This window comes from Hyperoodon ampullatus (genome assembly GCF_949752795.1).
Source record: "Hyperoodon ampullatus genome assembly, chromosome: X".
NCBI lineage: Eukaryota > Metazoa > Chordata > Mammalia > Artiodactyla > Ziphiidae > Hyperoodon > Hyperoodon ampullatus.
The window spans coordinates 6,919,470-6,920,489 of NC_136913.1; positions in this window are offsets into that span (position 1 = coordinate 6,919,470).

Sequence of the window (1,020 nt, forward strand, 5' to 3'; positions counted from 1 at the left end):
GGTTGAGGCTGTGCCTCATTCAGCATGGGGAGTCCTGAGAGGACGGGCTTCTGATGCTGCGGGCAGACGGAATGTCGATGCAGAGATTAAGGATGCGGATGACACCCAGGAAAGTTCAAACTCCTTCACACCTGCTGGGCACTCTGGGTCAAGGTGGCTGGGATGTAGGTCCATCTTTAGGAGCACGCAGCCCTGGGTACCACGGTCGCAGTCACAGGATGCTCTGAATCCATCTGTGGCCATGTGACTCCAAAAGCACAAATCCAGAAGCATCCTGGAGAGCTTTTCTAGAGCAGGATGGAGTCCTAGTCTTGATACGAGGATCACATGGCAGAGCTGACTGCAGTGTCCTGAGGAAATGGTGCCTTGCCTTTCGATAGACTTACCTAGGTGGCTTGCATCGCCAGTGAATAGTATACATAGTATTTTTGCCCCCAGATATATATATATATATATGCACATGTATACGTTCAATATCTATAGTATACAAATTTTATGAACAGCCGACCGTCTGCACTGCCCATCCCCCAGCCCGCGGCTCCCGGGGATGCAGAAGACCCCCTGCGGATAAGGAAGACCCCCCCGCGGATGAGGACCAGGACCCCTGCGGATGAGGATGAGGGCCTCTGGATTTTGAAATCCGTGCGGGTCCTAGAACACATCTCTCATGGATATCAAAGGACAGCTCTCTATATAATTATATATGTATACTTTATATATGTAATCTATATTTCAACTGATGGAAAGATGGAAACGTAGGCAATGTCTGAGCATAAGTCAGGTCCTAAGGATTCCTTAGACTCAATCATTGCTCAACACAACGTGGGGACCGAGGGCTCAACTGGTGGTCCAAGCCTGTCCTCCGCTGCCCCCTAGTGGTGGATAAGGAGCTTGCTGTGCAGCTGCTGCTCTGTGCTCCGTGGATCCTGCTGCCTCATGGCCTTTTGGCATCATCACTATCTGACTCAAGAGCATTCGCTGGAGGTGTTGTTCAGACAGAATCCAAGTCAGGCTGGGAGC